Here is a 14,015-nt window from a genome sequence, read left to right as displayed (position 1 = left end):
AGCTCGCATGAGGGCCGGGGGGGGGTGTGGAGGCTCAACAAGCCTCTTATCACGGAAGGTCTCCACCACAGAAGACGTTCGCTCGCCCGGGACCATATTCTGAACCTGAACCCCAGGTCTATACCTCTCTTTCACACCCTGACCCTGGCCCCCCAACCCCCAACCTGGCTCAAATGCTGCTGGATATTTCCACAGATCAATTAAATAATTTAGTGTCAATTTTGTAATTACGGCTGCTGGTCGGATCAATGGTATGGATTCCAGAAGTGAAGGCCAAGGCAGCGGGTTTTTCAGAGCTGTGTCCTTCAGAAGCAGAACAGTTTCCTCGTGTGGTCTTCAAGAGTCAGAGCCGGATGCCGTTTCCTCTCCTCTCATTACCATGCATCAGCCTTCCTTGCTCCATCACTTAGCCCTCCTCTGCCCCCCCACCCACACACACACATGTACACACAAACGCACACACATACACTTGTGTACACACACAAACGCACAGGCATACATGTATGAACACACACAAACACACACACACACGTGTAGACACACACACTTTCTCAGTCTCTCTCCACGGCCCCTTGCTGGGGTTAGGGAGATACGAGGAGCCCAGGAGAGAGAGATAGAGGGTGGCCAAGGATAGACTCGGAGGATGTAAGAGCAAGCCACCATGAAATATAATAATAATAGTCATACTAACAAACAACAACATGGTAGAGGGGAGAAAAAGAGAGAGTACATTGCATTTCCCTCATGTTTCTTCCCTCTCTGACCTCCTACTGAGATTCTGAGGCTTTAATTCTCCCGGTGATGTCGGGATCCAAATAGCTACAGCGCGTAAACAAGATTACCCATTTGGACATGCCAGTAAATCTTATCATATTGGAGCAGAGAGGCAAGCAGGGAAACTGCCAGAAACCGACCAATCGGGTCAACGGAGGCCAAGACACAGGCAGATACGACACAACCCTTTCTTCAGAACAACGTCTCCCCTTCTCTCTCTTCCTCTGTCTTCTCCTTCTCTCCTTCTGGGGTGATAGCGACGAACCTGGTCTCCTGGTATCAGAAACGACGGCGTTCCCCGTTAGAGGGCTCTTACAGGAAGAATAGGGTCAAGTGGTGTTTTTGACATGCTCTGGTGCGGATGGAGGCGTCGTGGTAAACTCCAGACTCAAGAAGTTTGGAGGGAACCATCCCAGCAGGGTTTTCCAACCGCGCGCCCCAAAGACCCTCGCCATAAACCTCTCGACGCGACGGAGATCTTCAGAGAGTCGCTGGGAGGGAGACGGGAATAGGCAGACAATGCGCCGTGAGAAAGCAGTGCAGTCCATGTACTTGTGGTCTCATCGGCTTTGGAAATATGCGCTTGATGAGGACAATGTGTGCGGTTTGAGGAAATCTTCGCGACTGCTTAATCCCAGATTCCAGCCTAATTGTCTTGCTCTGTGTAAAAGGGATATAGTACAAAGCTTTTTGACATTAAGCAGCCTTGTGCCAGATTTGGGGCTTAACAGTGCCGGCGCATGTGTGGTACACAGGACCAGGGCTGAGAGAGGCCCCTGGGGGCCCAACATGGCTGGTGCATCAGGAAAGTGGGCCCCCATGATCAAATATTTGACTGGACCCAATTGGATGTATATTGACCAGGGCAGGCCAGTTTAAGCCCTATCTATCCAACATGTTCACGGCTCAGTTCAGCTGGGGCCACTGAATCACTGCCGGCCCCCTTTTATTATGACACCTCTGGCTGTGTGAGCTGGGGTCCGTCAACCAATGAGGGAGGCCGGCTCCACGATGAGGAAACCCAGAGGGATCGGGGAGTGATCCCTGATGGAGGGAACACCAAGATGAAGGTCCTGCCTCTCGACTGGGCCAAAACAAGTCCAGCAGCTGAAATCCTGAGAGACTTGAGTGTTTTGCTTTTTTTCTTACTCCACTCCTCTACAGCGCCAGGAAATTTGACGATTCAAAGAGCGAGCTAAATATGGTTATGGGTGGGGGTTGGGAAGGACACGTCCCTCTGTTAAGCGTACTTGACAACTAGGGCAACAGCGATAAGGATTTAGGGCTGTCATATATGGTCTGAGCACGAGGCTGCTGGTTGTACAATATCTTTGACATGTACGGAACATGTAGGATAACGATTAAGAGCCTCTTCCGTCTGGGGCACTGTTAGCTACATACCGGGAGGACACAAAGAAGAGGGGGAGATTTTGTATTTCCTCTGTCTCCGAACAGACGTTGATCTTTGCAAATCCCTGTGTATCTCATGTTAAATCCGCATAATGTGGATTAGGACCTGTTGAAATGTATATAGTTATATCACAGGAACAGATTGGGCCAGACTTCACAACCAAACAAATCCTGATGCCTGGAAAAAAAAAAGAAGAGAACATTTTTGGGAGAAATTACGAAAAATTAAGGCCTAAAATAGCAACACTGTACAGATTCCCTTTGTAAAGCTGACCACACAGAGAATTGCACACATACACAATCGCACGCGCACACACACACGACCACACACACTCACGCGCACACACACACACAACCACACACACTCTAACACGCACAATTCGTACTATTTAATCCAGGCTCTCTACAGCCTGCGTCACCTCCTGTCCATTAGGGCAAGCTATTCTCCCAGCATGCACCCAAATCCCCTCCACTTTGGCTCATCAATGTCTAAAGAGCCACAGCTGCTCGGGCCTGTATCACTCTGTCACTCGGCGGCGTCTGTTTGTCTTTCTGTCCGTTTCATTGTCGCTCAATTTCCTCTCTTTCTGTCTGTCTGTCTCTCTCTCTTTATCTCTGTCTCTCTCTCTCTTCCTATCATACGCTATCCTTCTGCTTCTCGGTCTGTTTGCCGCTCTTTCCACTGTCACACGAAAATATTCATCTCAAAATGAAAACACTGATATCCGGCTCAAGGTCACCAGTCACGGGGTCCTGGAAAAAACGTCAACCCAAACATAAAATGCATACGACTCAAACATCTGCATCAAGCACTACTGCCGGGATATGTAAATGACACATTTTCCCAGAGAAATGAATAAATAAGCAGGCCCGTCCCTGCCACGTGTGCTGAACACCTGCTGGAAGCAGCGCAGGGATCAGTGTGTACCAACCTGTGATGTTTTCATCTCCAAAATAAATACCAGACAGGTGAGAACGCCGCTCCCTCTCGTTCCGCCAGAGGCGGGGGATCATCCCACCAATAGAGTCGGCATCTGGCGGTTGGCGGCAAGCAGAAGGCCGCGGCGCAGTCGAAAACAACCGACCCGACAGATCACCGCGACTTAGAGCCTCTAAACTCTGTTTAGGATAATATCGGTAAATATATTGCCATTGTTCTGGTAATTCTCCAGCCCCGTCCTGGGGTGACACCTTCTATCTGGTACTTCCTGATCCTGCATTGGATTACGGGACTAATAGTCACGCTGTGATGCTGTCCACGCTTGAAAGATGGATGGCTCATTAGTGTGTGTTTGTGTGTGTGGGATTGTGTGTATGAGTGTGTGGCTGTGCATGTGTGTGTGTGTGTGTGAGGTGCACGTGTGTGTGTGTGTGTGTGTGCGCGCGTGTGCGCGCATGTAAGGTGCGTTTAAAAATGACAGAGCTGGTCTAACTGTAACACAGTCCCTGATTCGTTTTTGGCAGAGGGAATGACCATGCTTACTGAAAGCCTGCCTGCCTGCCCAGTCTAATAGGGTAATACAGCCATCGCAAATGATGAAAAATTCATGCTACAAGTTGGTGTTGAAGCAAACGGTACTCTGAGATTTCATTTGCTGTTTGATATCCCTACTTGCCAACTCAGCAGGCTCCATTGTATGATTGAGCGAGAAAAACACACTTAAGGCTGAAAGCCAAGGCTATTACTAGGCTAGGGAGTCAGGTGGCTGAGCGGTGAGGGAATCGGGCTAGTAATCCGAAGGTTGCCAGTTCGATTCCCGGTCATGCCAACTGACGCTGTGTCCTTGGGCAAGACACTTCACCCTACTTGCCTCGGGGGAATGTCCCTGTACTTACTGTAAGTCGCTCTGGATAAGAGCGTCTGCTAAATGACTAAATGTAAATGTATTACCATGGATGGCCTGTAAATACAAAGACATTTTGTAGGGGTGAAATGGTGGGTGTGTGTCTCTCTCTCCACAATACCCAATTATTGAGAACATAAACTGTATGTACTTGTGTATGTGCACAGCCGTTTTGTATGTACAGTGTGTGTTTGTTTGTGTGTGTGTGGGTGTGTGCGTGTGTTTGTGTTTGTGTATGAACATGCATGGCAGCCGAGTGCATTCTGCCTGCTAAGTGAGCGTCCTGTCAGTCACGCTGGCTCCGAAGAGCTTGTCGAGTTCTGATAAGTGCATTTATGGACTGCTTTATCTCCTCATTGCAGGTTAGATTGCAGATGAAACGATTGGGCTCGGAAAATTACAGAAAAAAAATCCGCCCAGGAGATAAGCGCCTGCTTCTCGACCAAACCAGGCTCCTGCAACAACCACAGGATCCGTGAGATTATTTGCCGCTGGCTGGCAGAGCACCTTTTCCTATCCCTGACCTGGTTCTGGGGCTGGCTGGAGACAGTGAGGCTAAGATAAACCGCCACAGTACAAACCAGGGATGCCATGTCACAATGCTGCAAGCAACACTAGATAAGATTTCTCCTCTTTTTCAAGTGACTCATTTTCTCCAAAGCGTTTTTCGGGGTAAACGCTCCTGATGAAATGACTTAGCCTGTTTCCGCTTTGCCTTAGCAGGTGCAGTGCTGTCATCACTGCTGTGGCTGCTCCACCTGGCTTTCATCCACCAGCTTCCAGCCTGCATGAAGACCCCAAGGCTGCAGCGACACAAACATCTCAGGTAACTTCATGCTGCTGGGGGAAGACGTTCAAACAGGAAACCTTGAAAGCATTTGATCTGTTTCCTCTCCCTCCCTCCCTCTCTCCCTCCCTCCCTCCCCCCCTCCCTCCCTCCCTCCCCCCCTCCCTCCCCCCCTCCCTCCCTCCCTCCCTCCCTCTCTCCCTCTCTCCCTCTCTCCCTCTCACGTTCCCTTTCTCTTTCTCATCCGCCGGTTTTACCCTGATCCCCCTCTGCCTCCCTTTCATCGACCCCCCCCCCCCTCCTCCCCCGTTGGCTCTTTCCTTAACCCCCTCCTCCTCCCCTCTCTCACTCCCTCTCTCCCGTGTGTGGCCCCCGAGGGCGCCGGTGATGGAACCCCCCCCCGCAAGGTCCTCGTCGGCGAGCCGCATGCAGAATCGTCCCACCGGGGAATCGCCGGGTCCTGTTTACAACACAGAGAGGGGCGCACGGCGCCACGCAGCCACCGGCGGCCCTGCTAAAACCCTCGCCGGATAGGTCCGCACGATCCCCCCCCTCCCCTCCCTCCTCCAATCCCCCCCTCCAGTCAAAACGTTTTGCTGCTGGATAAAGAAAGAGAGAGAGGGAAAAAATGCCGATGGCTGAAAGTATGCTGGCACACATCCAGTCACGGTGGAATGCTGTTTTTTTTTTATTATTCCTGTTTCATGTTGCCTGACTTGAGAATTTAATTTATGAGCATGACAGAGGAAGAGATGCCTTTGTACTAGCAGACACACACACACAGACAGTATGGTCACACGTACACACGCACACTGTCTCTCTCCCTCCCTACTCTCTCTCTCTCTCTCTCTCTCTCTCTCTCTCTTTCTTGTGCACAAACACACACCGACATACAAATACAGTTGCCAGCACACAAAGGCACTGGAAAAAATGACTACAACTGAAATATGGGCTCACTAACACACACAGACACACGCACCCACACACAAACCCACACACACACTTTCACAATGCTGTCACAAATTGCTGCTAATACTCTCTGCCGGAGTTCTGAGGAGATTAAGCCCAGGGTAATTCATAGCAGTTTTGGTGAGGCCCACTGTTTTACACCGGCTCCCATTTAAAAATCCAATTTATCGATTCCCAACAGTGTTTTTTTCCCCCCCCAAAATGACCCCAGCAGTGAAATATTCATAAGCCATTAAAAATAAAAGATGCACATTTTGTACGTTTGACCTGTTGTAATATACGGCGCATTGTATAATCTGTTCAATTCAGAGCACTGTCCCACTCAGAGGTGAGTCGGGCGTTGTGCAGAGCAGAAAAACACCATCAGCTTCCCACATGTTCGCCTCTGATTAGAACTCGATGAAAGAGACAATGCAATCTCCTCATTTGGTAGATGGAGCCACAGCCAAATATCTTCAGAACATGATGTTGTTGTTGTTTCTTGGTGAAATGCCGTTTTTTCCTCTTCAGATTCAGAAAATTGGCTTCCATTATAACGTTTAGATTAGATAAGCGAAGAGCAATAAAAGGAGGAAAAAATGAAACTTGGGAGAGCCATAAAACCTTTAATTAAGACTGCTGTTGTTGAGGGGATTGGGGAGACTGAAGGAGGGAAGGGAGAGAGAGTGAAAGAGAGAGAGAGACCGAGAAAAAGAACGATGGATGGATTTAAAGAGGTGAGCTGTATTCCTAAAGCAGTCCAGACCGGACCTGTCCAAATCCAATATGGAGCATTAAAACACAATTACACTCCACCGCCACACTGCCTCACTTCCACGCGGCCTGGGTAGAAACACAAGGGCCCACATTCGCTTTTCGCCTCCCTCTCCTCCGAGCAGATTTTCAGACGGCTGCCATCGCAGGAGCGAGGGCCTCTGGCACAGTGTGAGTCTACCCATCTTGAGAAATTATGCATTGGATGCGATGCTCCCTGCCGAAGCCATGCTGGGCCAAAGCTGTGGACTGGGACGCCGCCCAACTCTAATCAACCAGCACAAGTTGAGGACTAGCCATGGGTAGTTATACTGGGCTGGGGGGGGAGCACGGAAGGGGGGAGGGAGGGGGGGAAAGGGGGGGGGGGGCTTGGAAGAAGGAACAGTGGGGCTTTTCTGCTGAGGTGGTTAACAAGGTGCTTTAAAACAGACACGTCGAAAACGCAGCTGAGATGGCGTGCTGATTTGGAACGCTGGTTTGGAGGAGGAAGAGGCGCGCTCCTCGTCCCTGGTTGCCCGTGGAGGCGTCCGCGGCGCACGCGCGCCGAGGACCCCAGCAATAACGACAACACCCAGGAGAGAGGTCGTCATTGTTTGTCATCTTCATAACCAAGCGTGCGCACCCCCTTCCTGTCTCCCACCCCCCCCTCCTCCCTCCCGAACATCGAAAACACACTGAGAGTCCACCTTACACAATCCGTGTCGCCCCTCCCCCCCCCTTCACCCCATGACCCCCCCCCTCCACACATACTCTTATCCTCTTGTCATTTAGCCCTGATCCCTGATTCCTCTTCTAAGCCGTCTATTGTTGGATTACCCCCCGAACGCCTTGAGATTCATTAAGGTTATCTCCACTGAATATGCTTAATTAAAACACGGGGTGGAAAACAAGTGCCAACATGGATGTGTTTACCTACAAGAGGGCAAAAAACATCACAATGAAACAGGAAAACAAGCAGGATATAGGGCAGGATCAGCGGATTTGCATGTGGTGAGCCTCCTATGTCTTCTCGTTACCTCAAATCAACCAAGGAGCGCAGAAGATCAAAATCTCTCCGCATATATTAAAGTTTGTCTTTCTCCACGGATGACTGTCTGTCGAAATCACATTCAAAACATTGCTGTTGAGGATTGATCTATTGTGTCTAATGCTTACTTAGAATTGTGTCAACACTCCACGTGTTCTGGAGTCAAATCAGGTGATCAAACCACTTAACTCAGTGCACACACACACACAAAAATACCTTCACAAACATACACTCCTAATCTCCATCCGCGTCAATGATCCCATGGACAGACACGCTTGCTCTGCCCATAGCATAAACACAGACTTCCTGGCCAGTAGCGGATAAAAACACCTTCATGCTGTTATTCCAAACACTGGCTCGCTCTCTCTCCTGCTAACCCTCACATCCACCCTCCCTCCTTCCTCTTCTGGCTCTCAGCAGAGCCAGAGAGGCAGATACACATGGTAGTCTGGTGTGGGGAGCAGGGATGAGGAGAACCAACACAGTCAGTTAATCTAGCCTGGACTCCCAGTTGTTGGCGATATGCCCCCTCTTTATAAAGTAGGTCACAATCAGGCCCAGCCATTCTGAGGAAAGAGAGAAAAAGCTTCCTCGACCAAAAATAATAATACAAAAAACAAACAGAAAAGGAGCAAAAACGAAACGAAATAAAGGGAGGATAACAAGACGAACAAATCCAAATCACATCTCTTTGTTCTTTGTTTGGATCTCCAAATGTTTTCTAATCTGATCCAGAGGGGTGGAATCTGCTGGAGGGCCAAGAACACCATTGTCTCTAGGAGTAAGAGACGTGAATAGAAAGCCTGGCATAGACCACATACTCCAGTCAGCCCACAGCCCTCCGTACAGCTAACACAGAACCGGTGTAATCCAGCCAAGACATAAGCTGGGGGAGGCAATGGAAGATGCACTGACAGGAGCGCCCCAAAAAAAGAAGAAAAAAAAACAAGATTGGAGATTGAAAGGGGCGAGGGGGGCGGGTAGTGGCATTGTGGGCATCGGCAGATGGTTCATTTCCGGGCGGCGTGCGATTCAGCGAGGAGCTCGCGTCGAGCCGACCCGGGTCACTTCCTTTCTTTTGAAGATGCCGCGACTGATCCAAGCCACGGCCTCCTCCTCCACGAACATGAAGGCCTGTTCAGCTTCCTCAACTGCACAACTCCCAACAGCTCCTCTCCTCCTCCTCCTCTCCTCTTCCCCTCTCCTCCGCGTCTCCCGGTAAAGCCCTCAGGCGTGCTGCATCTTCTCATCAGCTGAAACATTTCAGAACACCTTGAATGAGCCTCTCTGGGGATCGGGGGATCGGGGAGAAGAGGAGTCAAAAGAGAAAGAGGAAGGGGGGGGGGGGGGCGGGTTGAGAAGAAGAGCGTCGGTTTTCATGTTGGCTGCCTGTCCTTTTGATGTGCACACCAAAACAACCTGCGGCCCACAGCAGTCCCTCCCAGCGGCTGGCGTGACAGTGGGGCTTGGCAGAGACTGGGGCTCAGGACAGACTCCACTCCGCCTCGCTTCCCCCGCCCAGGTGCCTCACGCGCCCGCCCGCCCGCGCACTGCCATCCTCTGCCTGCAGCCCCCCCCACCCCCCCACGCGCCACCGTCCCGCCCCGTCCCCGTCTACCCACCGCCTCAGCCCGCGTGCCAGCGCTCCGTCGGCATTCCAGGATCAAACTCTTCCTCGTCTGCCAACCGTTCCTCCCTGCGTTGCCAACGCCTTGGCATCCGACGCACGCCGTGGAACTGGCACACGGTCGCGCGGCGGGTTCTGCTGCCCGCTTACACTCAACTTTATGGAGGAAAAAACAACGAGGGAGAGAGAAAGAGAGAGACAGGGAGAGAGAGAGGGAGAGAGAGGGAGGGAGAGAGAGAGGGAGAGAGTGAGAGGGAGAGAGAGGGAGAGAGGGAGAGGGAGAGAGAGGGAGAGAGAGAGAGAGAGGGAGAGAGAGAGAGAGAGAGAGAGAGAGAGAGAGAGGGGAGAATCCTATCTTTGTGTGGAGCTTTATTTGATCATCCCAGAGCAGACTGGGAGACAGAGGCTCACTAAAGGCATCCTCCCCCATGGTACTGTGCAGAGTGGTGGTCTCTCCCTCTCTCTTTCTCTCTCTCACACACACACGCACGCACGCACACGCACACACACTCACATACAAACACTCGCACTCACACACACCTCCAAGACACACACAAAAAGCACTGACTCGCTCCCATGGAGGAATTCATGACACTACTAATAATGCAAATGCCAAGTATTACCTGCATATCGCTGATGCCTATAAGCAGCAGGATGGTAATTATGTTATATACATCATATCACATGATTATGTGCAGTCCATACTGACAGTGCTGTTGTGATCATTCACAGTCATTGTTCTTTATTGTCTTTCACGGCAATAAAGAGGCGATGAAAATCAATGGTAGACTCTCCCTGCGGCCTGCCAGCCCACTGCAACACACACTCTGGAGGATAGAGATACACACACACACACACACTCTGGAGGATAGAGATACACACACACACACACACTCTGGAGGATAGAGATACACACACACACACACACTCTGGAGGATAGAGATACACACACACACACACTCTGGAAGATAGAGATACACACACACACACACACTCTGGAGGATAGAGATACACACACACACACTCTGGAGGATAGAGATACACACACACACACACACACACTCTGGAGGATAGAGATACACACGCTCTGGAGGATAGAGATACACACACACACACACACACTCTGGAGGATAGAGATACACACACACACACACACACTCTGGAGGATAGAGATACACACACACACACTCTGGAGGATAGAGATACACACACACACACACACTCTGGAGGATAGAGATACACACACACACACACACTCTGGAGGATAGAGATACACACACACACACACTCTGGAGGATAGAGATACACACACACACACACACTCTGGAGGATAGAGATACACATACACACACACACAAACACACACTCTGGAGGATAGAGATACACATACACACACACAAACACACACTCTGGAGGATAGAGATACACACAAACACACACTCTGGAGGATAGAGATACACACACACAAACACACACTGGAGGATAGAGATACACACACACAAACACACACTCTGGAGGATAGAGATACACACACACACACATACAGGAGGAAGGAGATGGCCCTCTGCAGAGACAGGACACACACACACAGGCAACACCACACAAACATACACATGCAACACCACATACACACACACACACACAACGCCACAAACTCACACACACTCACACCGTCACCGCCCGTTCATGGGCTGCTGCGGGGAGAGATTGCTATCGGGGCGAGGCAGGGTTTTAATTGATCTTGGTCACAGTTTAATGTGAGGCGCGGATTAGCTGTTATCGGTTCGGAGAGGGAAGGGTTTGGGGAGGGAGATCACAGTCTCGAACGTTAAACCCCACCGCCCTCCTTGACAGGGATTCTGTGGAGCGACCCACATAGCTGGGCGAGGGCTGGCATCGGTGCTGGAGGGACTAGGGACATCAAGCTGAGCCTAATCCCAGCGTCCCTGTGACGTTCTGGGCCAGACATGGGCTATTTCTGGGGCTGGGAGTGTGGCTGGGAGTTTGCCTGGGGTTGGGGCTGGGGCTGGGGCTGCATAGGGCTACAACCCAGATTGAGGCGAAGGCTAGTGCTGAGGCTAAAACCAGGGCTGGGGATGACACTTGGGCTGGGGCTACAAACAAAAGGATAGGGCTGATAGAATCAAGGCTGGTACTAGAACCTGGGGTGAATGCTTTTCAAATCCCAGACTGTTGTCTGTGTGCATTGCATCAGACAGCCGGTACACATGGAGGTGAGGCCTGGGTGGAGATTGGCAGGTGAATCCTCAGACAGCGTCGAGGGAGGCTGGAGAGGAGGAGAGGAGGTGGAGAGGGGGAGGAGGAGAAGACAGGAGAGGAGGCGAGGAGGTGAAGGGGGAGAGGAGGGAGAAAGGAAAAGAACGGAGGAAAGGAGAAGAGGAGGGGGAGAGTGGAGGAGCGAGCGGAGAGGAGGTGGGGAGGAGAGGAGGGGAGGGGCCGCATCCATCCCTCCTCCCCGTATTGGCAGCTCGCGTCTGAACTCCCGCTCAATCATCTGCAGTCTTTGCGATTCCCCGCGGTTCAATAAAACTGCAGATAAATAAAGTGCGCGGCCGACAGGGTGACATTAATCACCGAATTACACAGCTTCAAAACAGGGCTGCGTGTATCCGCTGTCTGTCCTGTGGCCACCTCTCACAGCAGCACGGGCCAGAAGAACCGTGGGGGGAACCAGGGACAGATTTCAAAGGGGGTCTGCACAGCCGTTAAAATGCCAGGGCAACATGAAAACACGAATCGACTGCGTGGAAGCGAGCCAACTGATCGAGCTTCAAACCAAATGTGCGGGCCAACATCAGAGCCCAATAGGAATGGGAAGCTGGTTTTTTACACAGGACCCCTTTCATACAGACAATGTAAGAGTAAACTCCGGATCAAACTGGCAGGAACAAGGAAACGGGAGAGCATGTGGGAAGGAACAGAGGCTCGCTTGAAACAGCGCGGGGAGTTCTGCAGAGGGCCGAGAGGGTGCATCATAGTTGGTGGTAAATCTCCTTTAACAGGCTGTCCCTGTGGGATTTGGAGCCTTTACACACGCAGAGGAACTCCATGTGGGGTTCATTTAAAAGTGCTTCGTTGATAGCGCAAGCTGGCTGCTCCGGAGGGGTGTCGACGAGCAAAACAAATCGCGTCGCCCACGAATCGGCTCTGCTCCTTACGCCGCACTCCTCTCTGCATCTCCCCTCCTTCCCGTATTCGCTCGGCTCTCCTCCCCTCTATATGCCTCCTTTTCTCCGTTTCTCAACCCTCCTCCTCTTCGTCTTCCTCTCCACTCCTTCCCCTCATCTTTTACTTCTCTCTCCCCTCCCCTCTCATCTCCTCTCCCCTTGTCCCCCATCCCCCTCCCCTCGGAGGCTTTCCTCATTCAGCACTCTCCACTGACAGTAAACTATAGTTCAACAGCCTCTTTACAGCTCCCCCCCCCCCTCCCCTGCCTGGCAAAGCCCCTCCACCCCCCCCCCCCCCCTTCCCCCCCCCACACACCACCGCACTCTGCTTCTCTCCCGAGTTCCCAAGACAACACTCAGCCCAAAGGATGGATGAGAGGATCGGGGACAGCGGGCCGTCGCTTCCCTCCTCGGAGAGAGGGGATGAGGGAGAGCGCTCTCCGAACGGTTTCGAGCGGTGTCTGCCGTTTTATTAACTCGGAAACTTCGCGGGGCATTAAATAGTCTCCTGACAACCGAGTCCTCCTGCAACGCGAGCAGAGAAGCAGCCGAGGACTAGCAATCAGGTCGTATTCTCACCGGGAAGCCCTCGATGCCTAATGCATTGCTCTTGAAATCCTGATTGGCAAGCTATTGATCTTCAAATTGTATAAGCTAATTAAATTAAAACCGTTTTATGACCCCTGGCATGAGACATTAGGCCTTACGGCCCCAACACACGCAGAGCTTTATGAGGACACGTCAAACGCCCGCACGCCCCCAACTCACTCAGAGACATAAAAACATATTTATGAGAGCATCAGGCCATTGAGCCACGGCAATGTTTGCCATTTTCTCTGCGCTCCATGATTCCATTCGAGCATCAAGATTGATTTTGAGAGCTCCTACTGTGTCACCCTCCATAAGGAATATGTATAATTCAACAGCGTGTGTTTTTTCATAAACGCACTACTAGCGCTATTACCAGTCCTCAGCCTCAACGTCCTGGATGGGGGAGGGCTGGGTGCCTGGGGGGGAGTGGGGGAAGAGTAGGGAGGGAGGGTATTCATATTTCCTCCCACCCCCCCCCACCACCACCAGAAACAGAGCTGAACCACAAACAGCATCCCCCCCCCCCCCTGTGGTTTCTGGTGCAGAAACAGTGACAGCCTGGCGCTTGGCAGGATACTGCCAACTGAACAATCAGCAACACCAATCCAGCCTGGCGATTGTCACCCTGTTGTTTGTGATGTACAGGCCTGGCCAGATGCTCTGAGAGGAGGCAGGGGCAGTGAGACATGCAAGCCTATCCAGCCTCTGTACCTGAGCCCAGCATAGAATTCCTGGGCAGCTTCAACCCTGTGCTGAGGCATTCATCCATGCGGATATCGTTCAAAGTGCGTGTGTGTGTGTGTGGTGGGTGTGTGGGTGTGTGTCAGCAAGTCTGTGGAGACATATGCGTGTGTGTGTATCAGCAGCAATTGCCTGTGTGTATCGATGTGTTTGCGTGTGCGTGTGTGTCTCGGGAAGTGCCCGTGTGTGTAGACGTGTGTGGGTGTGTGTAGACGTGTGTGGGTGTGTGTGTGTCAGGAAGTGTGTGTGTGTGTGTGGCCACGGCTCCCGCTCTCAGCGACGGAGGTCTCTGTGGGCTGGGGAG

Source organism: Osmerus eperlanus, chromosome 7, assembly GCF_963692335.1.
Source record: "Osmerus eperlanus chromosome 7, fOsmEpe2.1, whole genome shotgun sequence".
Classification (NCBI taxonomy): Eukaryota; Metazoa; Chordata; class Actinopteri; order Osmeriformes; family Osmeridae; genus Osmerus; species Osmerus eperlanus.
Note: the sequence above shows the minus strand (reverse complement) of the source record.